Here is a 19,589-nt window from a genome sequence, read left to right as displayed (position 1 = left end):
GCATCTGTTGTTGCTTAATGTTTGGAGAGCAACGAGGGTTCTCTCTTTCTGGACATCTAATAATTATTTAGAAGATAAACAGTGCTCTTTCTTTGTTTCATTATATTTTATTTTTGATTTTTTAATTATATTTATATTAGATTTATATTATTATCCCGTCTTATTAACAACAAAAAAAAAAGAGTGAAGGAATGAAAGGTTTGAATATCATTGCAAAAGAGAAGTTCCAGCCACATAATTACTATGTCGGAGTATAAGATGGTTCTTATCCTAATCGTAGTAGGACAAAATTTTCCATATAAGATGTGATTAAGAATTACCAACGGGCTACTTCACTTTGTTTTGATGTTTCTGGTTCTACTTGCTAGTCATTACATTAAGATTTCTTGTATATAACACCAGACCAAAAATAGAACTCTTCTAAGCTGCAAAACCTTAGACAATGGATGTGTTACTGTGAGAAACAAGAGGAGACGTCAGCTTTGCATTTGTTTGATTTGGTGCAATTATCCTGCTTACCACCTCACCTAGGTCTGTACTTTGAAATGCTTTTCATAAATTATCTCAGAATGAGATTTTTTTTTTTTCAAAAAAAAAAATTACAGCCAAGATTTAAGCTGTTAGCTTGAGAAAATACTTATATTATTTTTGACCATCTACGAAGTTGGGTTACATTTAATGGAGCATTTATTGTAATTCTTTGTGTACTGTTGACAAATATTTTTTATTTTTAAAAAAAATTATAATATTTTATAATATAAATATATTCAAAAAATTATGATATAAGATTCATAACATCCGAGTGATATTTTTATCAAATATTTTGTAACACATATTAATATTTACAAATCAATTTTTTATTTAAAAATTTTAAATAAAATTTTTTTTTTATTTTAAAAAAAAATTATGATACGCTGTACATCAAGATGCCGTGAGATAGATATAAAAAAATTATTATTATATAAAATTTTTAAATAAAAATTAATATATAAATATTAAATATATATTAAAAAATAATAATATATGGATCAATTAAATGAATCGTGCACTTCGGATTTCTGCGCCACCCCGCGGTGCACAAAAAGTTTCGCATTATCTTACTACGTGTTTGGGCCAGAACCTTTAAAAACACTGTCGAGGTTGGAAGTGCTGCATCTCTGGCGAGATGAATCTCTGACCAATTGGTATGAAAAAAGAAATCTCCGATCAATGAGAAATTCGAGATAGGAGACAAGTGTCATTTGACTGGAGCTTGACCACTGCCATTCATTTCTTCTGCCTGGATTATGGTGAATATTGTAATCAATGCTACAGGAATGCAGTTAGTCTGCGATCCTCATCAATGAAACTTCTACGAAAATAAATGATGTTTCTAGTTACTCGTTATGTTCGAGTTTACTGGACCGGCATGTGGAATTTGTCTAAGTATTTTTCATGCATGCGATGCAACAAAATGCATGAGCTTTTAATAAAAACGTCTTGAGAAAATTTAAGGAACAACATAATAATAGAATAATATTATTTTAAAAAATAAAAAGATTTTAAAAATTTTTTAATATTATTTTTTTGTATAATAAATTTTTTTGAATATAACATCTCCCGATTGAAATTCTCTTTGTGACCGGACGAAAGTAGCAAGTATAGTCGATCCATGAGATATTCGATCTGACTCAAGCTATTTGAATTCTGATAAATGTAAATTCTAAATCAAATACCTAAAACGTGTTTGAAACATATGTGAATAATGACATGTCCCATTTCGAATCTCATCTAATATAAGTTTAATCTAAATCTTTATTTTAAAATTATAATTTTTTTGAAAATATTTATGCGATGAGTTTTTTATTCGATCCAATCTAATTTGATCCAATTTTCTCTCATGTAGTCTATAGAGTTTTTAATCAATGGAGTATGTATAAATATGCCCAGCCCTATCCGTTACCATCTCCATACTAATTGGACCAATGAGGTAGAAATTGGATGGATCAAATAGATCATAAATCTAAGAATCCAGATCAATTAAGATTGTAACTAAATTCTACTTTCAGCATAATTAGGAAGTGGACAAAGGAAAAGGATCCCGGTCTATATTTATTTCTTTTGAGCCAAGAAAAATAAAAATATAGAACGCAGCTAATTACTTGTCCTATCATGTGCATTGCACGCTTAAAATACGAGTGATTTTGAAGGGGAAAAAAAAAAAAAAGAGAGAGAAAGAAACAGCTCCCTCATCAAGTCCACAGATATCATGGTTTCCCAACAGAACAGCCTCATTCGCTTAGGTCCTTTTATAGATCTTCATCCTCCCACCCAAGTGCCATGGAGCTCTCCACCTCGTTTCACCTAAAATAAAATTTAAAATTCAAGTACAGACCTCACCCTCAAAAAGCAAGCGCTATATTTTCTGGCCAGAAACTAAGTTTTTGGATAAATTATTGTGAGCTAAGTTTTTGGATGTGAATTCTTAGGGTAGCCTTGGAAACGAAACCCAAAAAAGCTACAGAGCCTCAGAGCTGCAGCAACGATTTGGCTGGAGCTAGATAGGTTCCCATGATGGGAAGTTGGACGATTGTATCAAGTAACAGGATGGGACCATCCCATCCTCCACGAGGCCCGTTGCGTGGGTGCGCCGTTCGATTCAAACTGCCACAACGAGGACCTTGAACGACGAGCAGTTCATTTAAAATATGGCATTCTGGAGAACCTTCACTGCCACCATTAAATGCAGATGCTACTTTTATTTGTCTTCCCAAGACGAAACTGAGTTGCAGGGCCTAACGAAAGGCTGCTACTTTTGTACCCAGACGGGTGCGGCGTGCCATGCGCGCTGGCGCTGGCCGATGCAGCGCAGCTCGTGGGGCGCACGGCGGGCGTGCCACAGAGATCTGCGCTCTCAAAACGGATGGGACGCTTGATGGGTTCGTTCATGACCGCTGTTTTCTCCGTCCTGAAGATATTAGATATCCAAGACATGACTCAGAACGACCGCAATTACGAACCATCTTATTTTTAAAAAATAATGAATATTACCGCATCAGTCAAATCTTGTCACGAAGAAAATCTTAGACTGATGAGTAACCCCATTTCTTTTTTCTTTTTAATTTTTTTTTCTTTTCTCTTTTTCACTTACATTCCATGATTTATTTGAGCTTACAAGATTGTACAGTCTGAGTGCTAGTATCAAATGTTATTTCGATGCTGGTGGGCATGGAGACAAATGTTGTCTTAAATATTTAATCTATATTGCTGTACAGTTTGAGGGGTGGCAATTGATGTTGATTATCTGCTACTACGATCCAAAACCAAAAATAAGGTTGCATATGGAAATAAATCCAAAAGCTATTGGATTAGGTTTTAAATGGATCGGTCTTCAATTTTATCACTATAATTTTTGATTATACTTTGACTGAATATATATTTTTAATTTTTTATCAATCAATTGAGTAAATTTTATTGATTTATGATTGATTGACCGGACTAATGTTCAACTGCTATCGACTAAGAATAAATGACTGAAATCATCGCATTACAGAACTACTAGCCGATAGACGCTCATAGATCCTATCGACATATGGTTAGTAATCTGTTCAACTTACCATAATTATTGCGAGATTATCGACTACATGTCACGGCCATTAAAAAAATTAACGATCCACTAACTCTATATTTATAGCCCGATGATTTAGTGCAATAAAAGCGTGACTCCGTACTCGATGGTTACATGAGATTCATCTATAAAAAGAGGATAACGGAACAGTACTAGTAAGCCACTTCGAGACCAAAACTCTGTTACTCTCAAATCTACTGTTCATCAATTCTTCTCTGACTTAAGCATTGGAAGGTCCCCATCAGACACAACTCCGATCTGTGAGGATACTGTTTTGCAGGTGCTCATCATTGACGACAGGCGACAGGGTTGGTAGCAAAAGATTGGCGTGCTAGGAAGGAAACTACCGAGATCCTCCTTCAATTTAACTTATGGGACTGAAGCAATAATTCGCTCGAGATCGGATTGCCATCAACAAGGTGGAACAATACAGTGAGCCGACTTAGATTTCTTCCAGAACTCCAACAGCAAGCTCAAGTTTGAATGGCTGTGTATCGGTAAAAGATAATCCGATATTATAATGCAAGAGTTAAGCTGAAGGTCTTCCGACCAGAGATTTGGTCCTAAGAAGATGAAAATTTTAAAATCTTTGGACCAGAAAAAGCTATCTCCGAATTGGGAAGGACCTTACAGGATATCCGAAATACTTAGATCAGGTGCATATCGGCTAGAAATACTTGAATGATCGATAATTCTCGAACATGGAATACCGATAATCTAAAGATGTATCATCATAAAATTGCTCATGTATACATTATTTAAAATACAATACAGAATTTTAGAATCACAAGCTTTGGTCAATTTCTATCAACTATTGACTACATGTTGGCTTTCACTGTAAAATCAGAGAATCAACTATTTCAGTGTCGATTGTGTTTCGATTCTCTTACAAAAACCAATATATCGACTATAATCTTAAACTGACGTCAAGTATATAGGCGTTCACTGCAAAATCGTAGTACTGACTAAATCTCGGTATTCAGTGTCGACTTTTTATGTAAAAGCCGACTGTAGTTGAAAGACTAATATGCTGACTTAGTCCTAACTAAGTGGAATGAATGTCAATACGATCAAGGTCGCATTAAAATTATACCGACTAGCTATGGCTAGTCGAAGGATATTTGGCTTGCCACCGATTATCATATGATCTGACGTACAAATCCGACCAAACATCGGGTACAGGATATTTGACTTACCATCATTATCCTAACTTTTATTAAGTACATCAAAAAGACTACGTGACTAATAGATATTCTACAAGTCTTACCAATGATGGATCACCGATTAATGTTCGATGGTTACGTTACATCGCAGACTTAATATTGCAGACAAAAAGTTTGGACTTGAAAGAAAAATACTTTCATTCGTTGTCAAAGAGAAATTACAAAGTTGGATCGAAGTTCGATTACAGATTTGATTACAAAAAGAGAAAAAATACATCGATCAAGGTTCGTCACGTCCCTATCCCTTTGCTCTGGTGTAGAGTCGGCGACTTGAACAACTTCAGGTTCGATCAGTGTTTCACTCTGAGTCGGTGCAGCTTCTTCTTCGACAGCCCCATCTTCCAACCCCGGAGGGACGATGCTGCTTAAGTCGAGGTTCGGATATAAGTTCCTGACCGCATCCCGGACCATCTTCATACCAACGCAGTATGAAGCAGAGACACCTTCGAGAATTTCTTCTTTGAATTCTTCTGAACCCCAAAATTTTCGATCGCCTGACTCAATGCTTCCCTTACCGACTCCGCTTCCGTCTTCGCCAAATCAGCATCGGCTTGAGCAGAAGATAACTTCTCCTCGGCCAGTGCCAACCTTTTCAGGCTGGCCCGATGTCATTCACGTTCGACTTCAAATTCAATGATGCATCCGTCTCGCTCCCATCGAAGCCAGTGGATAGAGTATTTCTTGCTTTTTGACCCGCAACTCAATAGCCGAAGTAGTCCCGCGAGCTGACTCAAGTTCGGCTCCAAAAGATGCTAAGTCGTCAGTTAACTGAAAAACCTCCTCCTGAAACTTGGCTTCTTGCTCAGCTGCCGACTTAAGTTGTTCGAGGGTAGCCGCTTTCTCGATATCGCAGCTGCCACCCTATTCATCCACGACTATGAAAGTCATCGAACTTTGCATAGCCAACTTCTAATCGAATATGTCGTGGATCAACTGCAGACAGAAGATAATCAGATTAAAAAAAAAGAAAACTTACCCCGAGTATCATCGGGTAAAAGGACAAGAACATCTCGGCCATGTTCGGCTCTTCCGATTCTTTGATCAACAGAAAGAAGAGCAGCTTGGCATAGTCGCTTGGCCAATGTTGGATTGGCTAGGGCCAACTCATCTCTGGGTACTTGAATGTCGAAGTGAACCTGTGGCCCTCTGACGCTACGTCTTCCATCGAAATCATCGAAGCTTTTTTCCGATCCCTTCTCGGTGGCCCCATGTTTGAAAGTGAGAGAAGTTTGAACTCGACTGTGCCCCGACTGAAGGAGCAACTGGCGCAGTTGTAGATTGTTCGGGTCCCTCGGCCCGAACCACCTCCGATGGTGAACTATCGATGTTGCTTCGGTAGTTTCCCTCGCCGCCCCTCTTTCAGACGGCCTGGCAGAAAGCACTATCGGGGCCGACAGTGCCAAAACGGCTCAGGAGCCGGCTCAGTCGGCATTAGAACAACGACTGGAGTTGGCATCGGCATTGGAGTAGCCACTTGAACTTGTGCCAAATCGACAGCTTATTTCTTCTTCGCTGGTCGGGAAGGCCCAGCTCGATGCTGCCCTCTTCCTGACAGTGTGTTGACAAATGTCGGCACTTGACATTCACACCCTCGGCGGCATGGCTGCAATTATAATAAAAGTCAATACAACTCAACAAAAGAAGCATAAAGTGAGAAATGATCAACTGTACTATACCTAGATGTGTGATCGAACTAAGATCGGTGTCATAAAGAGCTTGTTCGTCACAAGCTCTTTTCTGCGATGGAACCACTATGTCTTCAATCGATAGAAGTCTTCCTGATCGTCGACCTCTACTCGACTATTGTCATTGGGATCGATTCTTGGATCACTCCAATGGGAAGGAAAACCCCAAGGAAGAGAAGAAGATGCAAAAAAACTGGTTCTTCCATCCATGAATGGACGATGGAAGATCGGTGATGAAAGAAAAGCTTTTTCGAGGGTTGAAGAACCACTACCCTCGGGACCTTTAGATGAGGTCGAAGGACGAAGAAGGCACGAAAAAGAGAAAGACGAGGTTCGATCGGCAGCAACCGACACAACAAAGCAAAATCGATTATCAGTTGGATTTAGTTCGGTGCCAGCTGAGCAGGGCAAAGACTATAATAATCTAAGATATTCTGGACAATCTTCGAATCGAAAATCAAAGATCCATCCGAAGATCTTCGACATAAAAGCCACCTAGTCTGAAGGAGGGGTATTCACCCGACCGTTGGCCCCAAAGGCAAAGAGCTGATATGGCTCCGGAATACAATACTGTTTTCCGAGCCGCTCGATATTCGACTCTAAAGTGAAGAAGCCTCCACCTCTGGATCCGACTGAGACTCATCCATCGGATTTTCTGACTGACCATTCTGAGAAGAAGAATTCTAGCCATAAAAGACAAGACTAGAGAAGAAGGGATTCAAGAAAAAACAGAAACTTGACCTGAAAAGCTGGGAACAGCAACCTCAAATGCTAGGGCGATCTTCTGACAGTGTCTCAACACCAAAAGACAAAATGAAAAGTAAAAATTTGATTGAGAGCGACCCTATATACAAGATCCCTTAATGATCGAGATAAGGATGTTCGAATCGAAGACTTACCAGATGACGATGCGTGGCAATATTTCTGGACGACCATTGATCGGACGGTTTGACGCACCTGCTCCAGATTATGCCACGTCACCCTAATTCGCGTGAACAGCTCTGACACAATAATATTCAGACACGTGGCACATATCAACTTGTCAGGATCATATCGTCTGATGTCGGATCAACTTTTCGAAATGACGTCTGATACTGACATTTGATACCGAATCGTCCTGACAATGTGGCAGGATAAAGATGATTGTACTCGCTAAAACGACAAAACAGCTGATTGCCATACCTCGAAGAAAGTGACAGTTGAATCGGAGTTCGATGTGACAGAAATAATCCCTTCGTCCAGTCCAACGTGATAGACCACATGATAATATACACATCGGTTCATCTTGGTCTTGGAAGTAGGGGGCAACTGTTGGGATAAACCGATCGACCCCTGATTTTTGTCATCACGACTCCGACTATGCATCGGCTGAATGTGCAGTCCCGACTCTTCATCAACCAACTGAGCAAATCTCACCGACATATGATCGGCTGATCGACTAATATTCAACTACTACTGACCAACAACAAATGACTGGAACCATCGGCATTACAGAACTACTAGCCGACAGACGCTCATAGATCCTGTCGATATATGGTCGGTAATCTGTTCAACTTACCATAACCATTGTGAACGGTTATCGACTACGTGTCACGGCCATAAGAAAAATTAACGGTCCACTAACGCCATATTTATGGCCCGATGATTTAGCGCCATAAAAAGCGAGACTCCGTACTCAACAGTTATATGAGATTCATCTATAAAAAGGAGGTAAGAAAACAGTACTAGTAAGCTACTTCGAGGCCAATCTACTGTTCACCAATTCTCTCTCTGACTTAAGCATTGGAGGATTCCTGCCGGATACAACTCCGATCTGTGAGGACGCTGTTTTGCAGATGCTCATCATCGATGACAGACGATAGGGAGCTAGCAGCAACAAAATTAAGGTGCCAAAATTAGGTAGGTTAGATTTCGATCTTTTATTATTTTTTTATATTTTACTATTTATGAGAGTGTTTTCGATGTGTTAAACAATTTACAAAGCTAATTCATCATGTAGCTAAGTTATTAAATATCCATTTTTATGTGAAACCCGATCCCATACCTGACTTTTTGGAGATCCAATATTAGATAGGGTACAGAGTTTTAATTGGATACGAGTTTCACATTAGATACATATAATTGGATTCGGGATTGGATTCTGAGTTTCACATTAGATACGTATATTATGCATAATTAGACACAACCTGGATCCGACCCACAAAAATATCTGGTTTGATATTTTTTTTAATTTTTTTTTCTCCTTTGGCTAGTACAGTGCTAGGACATGAGGTTAGATTGTTTTTTCAAGAAATTTTATGACAAGAAAAAAAACTTTTCAATTATATTGCATGAGAAAATAAGCAGTCTAGCACCAGCATGAAATTAATTGATCAACAACTAACAGAGAGCCTAAACCGTCTAAAACCACCTGGCCACTATGATTGACAATAGAAATGATCATCGGCTAAGCCTTGAGCCTTGAGTTTAAATTCTATTCATTTTTAATCCGGCTCCAGGCCCAATCTATTTAACAATTGAATATTTTTTATACTTAAATCTGACCTACGATCAGCTCTAATTGGTAGCACCAACAAAAATCTAATTTACACTCAGAAGATAGGTATAATGTTGTCAATCAAACAATGCCTTTATTCCTTACCAAAAAGAACAATGCCTTTATTTCTTTTTTTCGATATTTTTTTCTTACTGAAAGTCTTGGAGAACCACATGGCAACCAATCATGCATGCTGGTATCTCTATCATTGTATACACCTTAGGTTTTACGACTTTTTTTAATTTTAGATAGGGACAGCAATTGGATCGGATCATATCGGATATGGATTGAATCGATATAGATTAAATCAAAAAATTATTAATTTGAATATAATTTGTTTATTAAATAGATGGCCTGACTCAACTCGTATAATTTATTTATTAAATGGATCAAGTTAGATTAAATGAATTAAACAGATTAAATAAATTTTTAACATGTTAAATAGGTTGGGTTAAACAGATCAGAAATAGGTTAAGTAAATTTTAAATATATTAAATACATCTTAAATAGATTAAATAAGTTATCTGACTCAATCCAATTTGAATATTAAACGAATTAAATAAATCAGATATCTGAAATTCAAATCCAACTCAAATATTAAATTGGATAAATTGATCGACCTATTTTTGATCCAAATCTATTTTGTTTAAATTCAAATTTGTTTACAGTGAATTACCAGATTGATGGATCGGATCATATTTTATAAGTTTTAGTTATAAGGGGCAATTATAACCCACCCGAAAGATAGTCTCTAATGCTAGAACTCAGAAGGCGGTGGAAGACCGGAAGCGAGTGGCCAAGAGCCCAATGGCACCGGTGGAAGCATCCAGAGAACAAGGTTGGGGCTGAAAACCAACTTGGGGTTTCTGAAAGGTGCAAGGGAAAGGTTAAAAGGTGTTTTTGAACCCAAAAAAAAAAAGGGGAGGATGGAAGAGCTGTAAAAAGTATGAAAAAGAGCTATAACAAAGAGAAGTAAGGGCCACAACTGGTCTTAATCTCAAGGAGCAGGAGCCATTGGTGATAGCTTGCAGCTCTTGGTACGTGATTGAGCACACTAAGAATGGAACCTTTGTCACGTTCTCTCTTCAATCCGAAAATTAGGAATTCACCGGCAAAATAAAGAGTGGAAGTGTCTTCGACCCAAAAAAAAAAAGGAGTTGCAGTGTCGTCATGGCAGCCATGAATGTTTTCGTTTTCGATGATGTCATGCGAAGTCAATCGGCTTCAATTCTCTTCGTACGAGATAAGATTGTTGGTGTGGTTGGGTTTCGTCTGTCTGACCCGGCAGACCACCAAATCGCGGACTCCACGTGCTTCTTGGACTGGGCCAGGGTCTTAGCACCGTAGGCTTCTTATGTTGCACAATAAGGCCCAATACTTTTCTATGGACCAATACTGATCTCAAAGGACTTGTCTATTGGGCTGCAACAGCCTAGCCCGATGTAACAAATTTACTCTTATCAGCTCCAATTATAAGGGCACAAGTAAGATTAGGAACACTCGAAACTAGAGAAATTTTTGTTGTGCAGTAAAATTGACGTAGAGTGTACTGTCCAATCACATTGAACCACATAATATAATTAATAATGGAACCGACATTTAATGCTACTTAGATTTTTTCGTCGATTTTTTTTGATGAAAATATCCTTTCTCTCCGTAGAACAAAAAAAAAACAGTGTTATTTCTTTCTGATGCTTTATATGACTTTCTATAAATATATATGATATCTTGAATAATATATATAACTTTTTATTTTTTTATTTAATATTTAAATAATATATATGACTTCTTGATACTTTATATAACTTTTGTAAATATATGTGACATCCTGAATAATATATATAATTTTTTATGAATATATATGACATCCTGAAAATATATATGACTTTCTGTGAATATATAATATTTTAAATGATATATATGACTTCCTAATGTCTTATATGACTTTCTGTCAATATATATGATATCTTGAATAATATGTATTACTTCCTGTGGATATACATGATATCTTAAACAATATATATAATTTTCTGTGAATATATTTGATATCTTAAACAATATATATGGCTTTCTAATATCTTATATAACTTCTTATCAATATATATGATATCTTTAATAATATATATGACTTTCTGTGAATGTATATGATATCTTAAACAATATATATGACTTCCTGTTGGTTATAATATTTTTATATAATATATTGTTGGTTATTATAACCAACAGAAAGTCATATAAAGCATCAGGAAGCCATAATAACCAACAAAGTATCATATAAAGACATAAAAAATCATATATGCTGCTCAGGATGTTATATATATATTTACAGAAAGTCATATATATTATTTAAAATATCATACAAAGCATCATAAAGCCATATATATTGTTTAAGATATCATACACACACACACAGAAAGTCATATATATTGTTTAGGATGTCATATATATTCACAAGAAGTCGTATAAGGTATCAAAAAGTCATATATATTGTTTAGAATATCATATACATTCATAGAAAGTCATATATATAGTTCAAAATGTTATATATATTCGCAGAAAGTCATATAAGGTATTAAGAAGTGATATATATTGTTCAAGATATCATATAAAAACATAAAAAGTCATATATATTATTCAGAATGTTATATATATTTACAAGAAGTCATACAAGGTGTCAGGAAGTAATAACACTGTTCTTTCTTTGTTCTACGGAGGAAAAGTATATTTTCGTCAGTAAAAATCTGATAGAAAAAAGCTGAGCGATATTAAATGCCTGTTCTATTATTAATTTTGCTATATGGTCTGTTGCGGCCAATCGCCTCTGTCGTCCGATCGCCGGAGAACGGGCACCTGCAAAAATGAGAAGTCCACACTGACCGAAGGCGACTCCGGCGGGGACCCTCCGACGGTCAAGTCAGAGAGGTGACTGGGCAACAGTGAAATAAAGACAGAGAACTCAATCGAGGGAGAGAGGTGTGAGCCTGTGTTTTTGGGGTCGAGAAGTGGGGGGAGCGGATCCCTTGCACTGTTGCCTTCCCCGATATATATAGTGGAGCAGGTATGGCGCCGTCATTAATGGCGCGGACAATTGAGGAATTGTCAACTCACTGTAGACTGTCAGAGTCACCGTGAAAGTGTCATGTCACCGTGGGGCTGTCAAATCACTAGGGTTGATAATGCCCTAGGCGAGATAATGCCCCTAGGTGGTAGTGCCGCATGTTGTTGGCAGAACTGACAAGCTCTGGCGGCTGTACGGCGACCGGAGGAGTCGACCGACCCTATGTCGGTGGCCAGCTGAGTGGCGTCGGGCCCTTCTGTTGGTCGGCGAGTCTTACGTGAGTCGGCCGTCAGGCTTCCAGATCCAGTCGGTCGGAAAGAGTACGTCCGACCGACACATCTCAGTCGGTCGTGGGCCGATCATTGGCCGGTGATGGCGTCCGTCGGTCGGTCGCTCCGACTGTAAGTCGGTCGGTCGGTACCTCCGGCCATCGATTGGTCGGTCGGTCCCTCCGCCCGTAAGTCGGTCGGTCGGTCCCTCCGGCCATCGGTCGGTCCCTCCGGCCATCGGTTGGTCGGTCGGTCCCTCCGCCCGTAAGTCGGTCGGTCGGTCGGTGGGTATTCCCCAACAGTTGCCCCCCTCCACTCCTGAGTCGGATGGTGAGCTGGCGGATGCTTTTATTTGGGCAGCAATCCTGGGCGACTAGGAGTGGATTCGTCGCATGCAAAGATCCGACCGTACCGCCGGTTGATACGGTGTCAGGCGTCTCATAAACGCCGAGTGATTTGCTGGCGTCAGACGTCAGACGTCCCGTCCCATCGGCGTCAGGTGTCATGTCATCGTCGGACGCCCCGCCGTGTCGGACATCCCGCAGGCGCCGGATGTAATGCCGGCGTCAGACGTCTCGTCCCATCGGGAAGGGGAACCGCCGTTCCCGCCGCTCCCGTCGTCCCTTCGGAGATACGAAACGTCGCGGCCTTCACGCCACGTGGCGCGCGGCTATTGGGACGGGTTTGGTGGAGCGGATGGGGGTGACGTGGCACGATCTGAAGGCAGGTGCGTCGAACCGTCGGACCATCGGACGGCCTGGATGACGCCACGCGGCAGGATCTGGGGAGTCTTCGTTGGCCGTGCCTTCATCTCGACCGCTGGGGGGCACTATATATACAGAGTCGCCCCCACTTGGTTTTTTCACCCTCCTTATTTTACTGTTGAAACTCTGCCCGCGTGAGTCCTCGCTCCAGGTATTCTCCCACTCCACTCTTCGTTTGCAGTTCCTTCTTCTTCTCCTAAGGGCCATTGTCATCTTCCCCACCTTCTTCTTCTTCCTTGCCATCTACTCTGAATCCATGGCTAGGGCGTCCCCACGAGGTAGTCGGTCGGGAGAGCCGACCGAAGACACTCGGTCAACCCCGGAGGTGGAGGTTTCTTCACTTTCGGGGCCGAACGTCGATCGACTCCGGGAGCAGTATCGCATCCTGGAGCAGTTTCGACTGTTCGCCCCTGGTGCCGATGGTCGGGTTAACAGCCCGCCTGAGGGCCAGGTGGCCTTCTATTTGGAGGACCTCCGGGCCGGCCTTCGATTTTCGGTTTCAGAGTTCGTCCGAAATATCTTCGACTATTACGGGCTGTGCCCGGCACAACTCGCGCCGAACTCGGTTCGGCTGATAGTCAGTTTTGCACTTTTGTGTCGGCTTTTGCCGACCGAACCTCGGATCTCCCTTTTTCGAGTCTTCTTTGTCCTCCGACCCCACCCTAAAGCCCGAGGGTGGTGGTACTTCGTCCCTCGGAAAGGGCTCTCTTTCATTACTGGTTTTTCATCGTCCATTCACGGATGGAATAATCAGTTTTTCTTTGCGTCGTCTTCTGCTTCTTGGGGGTTTTCCGTCCGTTGGGGGAATCCCCGAACCGAGCCGAATGAGAACAGTCGGGTGGAGGCTGATGATCGGGAGGACTTCCACCGGCTGAAGGACATCTCGATGCCGAAGCAGAGCGAGCTTGTCACCGAGCAGGCCCTGTACGATGCCGGCCTTAGCCCGATCCCCCGTTTAGGTCGGTTTTTCATTTTCCCGACACCTCTTTCTTCTTTTTGCCTTTCCTTTCCGGCGCTGACCATTTATCATCCTTTTCAGATATGCCGTCGAGGACACGACTGACGGCAGCTGACGTACGTCAGTACGCCGTAAGGAAGAGGCCGGCACAAGGCGCCGGGCCATCGCAGCCTCCCAAGAGGCCCCGTGCGCCTCCGCCGAGCGAACCGACTGGGTCGGAGGTGGAGCCGGTGATTGCACTGTCAGCGCCGACAGTGCTCGTCGATGTCCCGTCCGAGGGACCGTCGGTCGAGGGCGCCGCTTCACCCGACAGACGGGCTGCCGAGTCTGCAGATGGCGCACCGACCGCTCAGCAGGCTTCGGAAGTTCGGGAGGAGGCCCGCGAACTCGAGCGACCGACGCACGCTGCTGCCGCACCGTCGGTCGAGACCCGGTCGGGGTCAAGCCTGCCGTCAATCTCCGACGTCAGGGCCTGGGCGTCTAGCCGTGGCAAGGCTCCCATGGCGTCGGGTGACGAAGGTCGGTCGGTTGGCGGAGGATCGGCCGACTTTCCACTTCCCGAAGGTGCGTCGGGCCTGGCCAACCACGACTTGGCTAGGAAATTATGCCAGGCGCTCCTCCTTCCCGCCGATATTGACGCAATGAAGAATCAGCGTGTGTCCGACATGCTGTCTTCATTCTATCCGATGATGATTCGGGTGAGTTTCTCTTTCCTCCAACTTTGAATGTAGTTTCTCATAAATTTGCTTTCTCATCGATCGGTCTCACCTTGTGCAGCTGGTCTTCAATATCTCGGAGCTGGAGGCCGGATATCGGAAGTTCGACGAGATGCGTGCGGCGTGGAGGGACAAAGTCGGAGCCCTTGAAGCCGACAAAGTCATCCTCGTCGATCAGCTGCAGCAGTCAGTCGACCGGGAGGGCCGACTTGAGGGGGAGGTCTCCCGACTTTCGGAGGAGGTCTCCCAACTCAAGGGGGCCTTGGCGTCGTCAGAGTCGGAACTTCAGTCGGCTAAGGACGACGCAAAGAAGAAGTCCCAGACCATCCGTCGGCTCCGACACGAGCGAGACGGCATCGCCAAGGAGCTGGAGGCCGAACGCGAGCAACTCCGAGTGAGTCTCGAAAATCTTGCCAAGGTCGAAGAAGGCTTGTCCGTCGCCCAGGCCGATGCGGACATCGCGAAGGCCGAGGCCGAGTCGGCGAAGGAGGCTCTGAGTCGGGCCGTTGAAGTCTTCCAGGACTCAGAAAAGTACCGAGAAGAACTTCTGGAGAGCGGCTACCTCTCGTACCGGGTCGGGTACGAGGATGCTCGGGAAGCCGTTCGAGGCTTGTACCCAAAACTGGATCTCAGCAGCATAGTTCTGCCGGAGTCGGAGGCCCCAGCTACGGAGGAGACGGCCGAACCAGCGTCGAAAGGTCTCTCCACTAGGGCGGAAGCCGAAGAGGATGCAGAGCCGGTTGCCGAAGATCAGTCGGCCCTGACTGCAGAAGTCAGAGCCGATCCGCCGACCAACTCCCATCGTCGTCCAGTGGAGGATGTTGACTCCGACGATTAGTCGGTTTTGTTTTATGTTTTTACTCTGACTTGTAATCGGGCTCCGGCCTTCCTTTGTAAACCTTATTTCGATTCTTCAATGAAATCAAAGTTTTTGGACTTAGCTTTTTCTCTGCTTGTTTTCCTTCGTGCGTTGTAGAATGTCTTCGTAAGTCGCTAACACATATAGGTCGGTAAGGACGTTCGGCAGCTCGTGCCGTCACGAACGTAGAGTAAGTCCCGACTTTGGATCGGCTTCCGATAGTCAAGGTCATCAGTCGGGCGCGTCTGTTGAGTCGGGAGCCGACCGACCGTGATAAAGGTTCGGTAGTCAGGCCTCCACTGACGCGTTCAGTCGAATGTCGTCCGACGCATTCAGTCGGGGAAACGACGACAAGTCGGATCCCGATGCCCTTGTGTTGGGTATTCATGCTGCGCCTTTTGATATACGGTGGTAAGCCGAGTATCGTCCGGCCGGCCGTAGCCCGGTTGGTAAGTCGTCAATGCGACAAAGGTCGCGTCGTGCGATAGACGGTGGTAAGCCGAATATCCTTCGACCGACCGTAGCTCGGTCGGGAGTCGCGACGTCGGTCGCGTAGGCATTTCACCTTTCTTTGGTCGGGGCTCGATCGGCTTGTTAGCCGATGGTCTCTGGCCCGAAAGTTCGACCGTAGAAGGAGTGTCAACTCCCATCCATCTGGATGCATCGGTCCTTGTAAGGGTCCGATTCATCGTTGGCCGTCGAAGGAGTGTCAACCCCCGTCCATCTGGATGCATCGATCCTTGTAAGGGTCTGATTCATCGTTGGCCGTCGAAGGAGTGTCAAATCCCATTCATATGGGTGCATCGGTCCTTGTAAGGGTCCGATTCATCGTTGGCCGTCGAAGGAGTGTCAACTCCCATTCATATGGGTGCACCGATCCTTGTAAGGGTCCGATGCATTACCGACGATAAGGCCGTTGGTTTCAGGCGGATACCAAGTCCAAGTCGGTATGTCGGGGCTTGGGCTTGGCGAGCTCCGTTCGTTAGTCGAAGAGTTGAACTCCGAGATTTCAAACCAAGCTCGTATTCCGACCGAACGATTACAAAGTTCATTGGTAATACAACTTCAAGTTGTCGGCATTCCAAGTTCGGAGAATGGGTTTCCCTTCAAGGGTCTCCAGTCGGTAGGCTCTCAGACCATAAGTGTCTGCTACCTTGTAGGGCCCTTCCCAATTTGGAGCTAACTTCCCTTGATCCAGGGGTTTCGAGACCTCTGCCTTCCTCAGGACTAAGTCACCAGCCCTGAAAAGCTTTGGTCGGACCTTGGCGTTGTAATACCGAGCGACTTTCTGTCGGTACGAAGCCATGCGAATTTGAGCCTCGTCTCGTAGTTTGGGGAGGAGGTCTAGGTCGGCCCTCCGACATTCGGAGTTGTCCGACTCTTGATACCGCTCGACTCTTGAAGACAGCAGTCCAATCTCGAGCAGGATCATTGCCTCCGTTTCATAGGCCAAGCTGAAGGGCGACTCCCCGGTCGGAACGCGGGGGGTCGTTCGGTAAGCCCACAGAACGGAGCCTAGCTCGTCGACCCAGAGGCCTTTGGCTTCGTTTAGTCGGGTCTTGAGTCCGTGGAGCAAGGTCCGGTTGGTCACTTCGACCTCGCCATTGGACTGTGGGTGCCCGACCGAAGTCAGTCGGTGCTTGATGTGGAACCTGGCGCAGAAGTCTTTGAAGTCCTGGTTGTCGAATTGCCGCCCATTGTCGGTGATGATCGTATGCGGCAACCCGAACCTGAAGATGATGGACTTCTGGATGAAGTCCTCCATCTTTCGCTCGGTGATCTGCGCTAGGGGCTCGGCCTCCACCCACTTGGTGAAGTAGTCGATGGCGACAACGATGAACTTTCTCTGACCCGACGCTGGAGGAAAAGGACCAAGAATGTCGATCCCCCACTGGGCGAAGGGCCATGGAGCGACAATGGGAGCAATTTGACTGGCCGGTTGGTGTTGAATGTTGGCGTACTTTTGACAAGGTTCGCACCTTCGAATCAACTCGGCCGCGTCCTTCCTCATGGTAGGCCAGTAGTAGCCCTGTCGCAGGACTTTGTAGGCCAGGGACTTGCCCCCCAAGTGGTTCCCGCAAATTCCTTCGTGCACCTCTCGGAGAGCATAGTCGGCGTCGGTCGGTCCCAAGCACCTAAGCAAGGGGAGGGAGAACGACCTCTTGTAGAGTCGGCCCTCCATGATTACATATTGGGAGGCCGACCATCGGAGCCGCTTGGCCTCTGCGGGATCTTCGGGGCTGATCCCGTCGGTCAGATACCGAACGATCGAGTCCATCCAACTTGGTTCGGCCGTTAGCTGCTGTACTTCTTTGACCCGATCGATGCTTGGCTGCTCGAGGTTCTCCACGAACATCCGACCCAAGGAGTCGAAAGCCGAAGTTGCCAGTCTGGAGAGTGCGTCGGCACGGGCGTTCTCCGACCTAGGGATGTGGGAAATTTCAAAATGCCTGAGGCGTGCCACGAGGTCCTTCACTTTCTGAAGGTATTTGATCATGGTCGGATCTCGCACCTCGAATTCGCCCTTTACCTGCCCCACGATCAGCTGAGAGTCGGAGAATGCCCGGAGGCTGTCGACGCCCAGTTCTTTCGCCATCCTCAAGCCGGCGAGGAGTGCCTCGTACTCGACTTGGTTGTTGGAGGCCTTGAAGTCGAATCGGAGGGCGTACTCGGTGACCACCCCATCCGAATTCGTGAGCAGGAGCCCAGCCCCGCTCCCCTGAGCATTTGAAGCTCCGTCGATGTGCAGTACCCAGGTGGAGACCGGGTCTGGCATGGAGACCGCGTCTCATCCCGGGTCTTCAACTCCCGACCCTTGGTCGGTTGTCGAGCACTCGGCGATGAAGTCAGCCAAGACCTGAGCCTTCAAGGCAGGCCGCGGTCGGTACTGAATGTCGAACTCGCTGAGCTTCATCGCCCACTTTGCCAGTCGTCCAGATGTGTCCGGTCGGCGCAATATCGCCCTCAGGGGCTGGTTGGTGAGCACCACTATGGCGTGAGCCTGGAATTATGGACGGAGTCGTTGCGCAGAGACGGTCAGGACGAAAATCATCTTTTCCTTCTCCGAGTATCTGGCTTCGGCGCCGTGGAGCACCTTGTTGGTGTAGTAGATAGGCTGATGGGTTCGGCACTCGTTTTCTCAGACGAGCACCGAACTGATCACCTCAGAAGATGTGGCCAAGTAGAGATACAAGGTCTCCCTGACCTGCGGCTTTACGAGCAGCGGCGGGGAAGCCAAATACTTCTTCAGGTCTTCGAAGGCCTGTTGGCACTCATCCGACCAAGAAAAATCGTTTGCGTGGTGCAAAGTTTTGAAAAATGGGAGGCACCTTTCAGCTGATCGGGAAATGAATCGGCTGAGAGCGACGATTTTTCTGTTCAGCTGTTGGACCTCCTTCTTGGTGTTCGGACGACGCATGTCGAGGATTGCCTTTATTTTCTCAGGGTTGGCCTCAATCCCCCTCTGAGAAATGAGGAATCCGAGGAACTTCCCTGAGGTCACCCCAAAAGCGCACTTGGTCGGGTTGAGCTTCATTCGGTGTCGTCGAAGGGTGCGGAAGGTCTCCCCGAGATCCTGAACATGGTCCGGGATCTGGGCACTCTTCACCAGCATGTCATCCACGTACACCTCCATGTTGCGCCCGATCTGGTCTTTAAAGACCTCGTTGACAAGTCGCTGGTAGGTGGCGCCGGCGTTCTTCAGTCCGAAGGGCATCACTCGGTAATAGTAGAGGCCCTTGGGAGTCACGAAGGCGGTATGCTCCTCGTCCTCAGGCGCCATCCGGATCTGGTTGTATCCGGCGAAGGTGTCCATGAAGCTGAGCAGTCGAAATCCGGACGTCGCGTCCACCAGCTGGTCGATTTTGGGAAGTGGGAAGCTGTCTTTCGGGCAGGCTTGGTTGAGGTCGGTATAG

Source organism: Elaeis guineensis, chromosome 15 (genome assembly GCF_000442705.2).
Source record: "Elaeis guineensis isolate ETL-2024a chromosome 15, EG11, whole genome shotgun sequence".
In the NCBI taxonomy this organism is placed as follows: domain Eukaryota; kingdom Viridiplantae; phylum Streptophyta; class Magnoliopsida; order Arecales; family Arecaceae; genus Elaeis; species Elaeis guineensis.
Note: the sequence above shows the minus strand (reverse complement) of the source record.